This window comes from Alexandromys fortis, unplaced genomic scaffold (genome assembly GCF_014885135.2).
Source record: "Alexandromys fortis isolate MF-2015 unplaced genomic scaffold, M_Fortis_MF-2015_v1.1 scaffold_148, whole genome shotgun sequence".
Lineage (NCBI taxonomy): Eukaryota > Metazoa > Chordata > Mammalia > Rodentia > Cricetidae > Alexandromys > Alexandromys fortis.
The window spans coordinates 1,214,960-1,215,636 of NW_026068019.1; positions in this window are offsets into that span (position 1 = coordinate 1,214,960).

Below are 677 nucleotides of genomic sequence, written 5' to 3' on the forward strand. Positions count from 1 at the left end.
CAAAAAAAAAAAAAAAAAAAAAAGAAAGAAATAGTTAGACATGATGGCACATACCTTTAATCATAGCACTAGTGACTCAAGATAGGTAAATAAAAAGACAGCTTAAAGATCACTGGGTACAATCTAAAATCTAGTTTTTCCTGTTGACTAACTTAATTGACTTTATGACTCTGCGAAGTCAACTTCTAAGCCTTTGCAAGGGCTGACCATAAAGCCTTTCTCAAGAGATTCTTCGAATACCCTGCAAATGTAGGCCTTACAGATGTGTTGGTGGTGTGCAAGCTGGGGCAGAACTACTTTTCTTTCGTTTTAGTAATCTTGAACAGCTCTTACAGGGTTGCAATCCAGTTTTGTGCTGAGCTGAAGAGGGACCAGCTCTTTGAGAGTTCTTCAGTCCTCTGGAGGGTTGACATGTGCCATGTTTGCTGTCAGAAATGAAGGCATTCAGTCTGCACTTGTACCACATTGTCGTCCTGACCTGTGGTTAGAAGGGCTTTAGATAATCTGCTCTGACAGACACTTGGTATAGCTTTGCGACCAAAATCTTCAGTGCCCCTAAATTTCTACCACTGTGGAGCAGAAAGGAAGAAAAGACGAAAAGACTACTGAACACACCTCAAATTTATTGTTAGCCCTTGACTATAGTGGGTTTTTGTTGGTTGGTTGGTTGGTTGGTT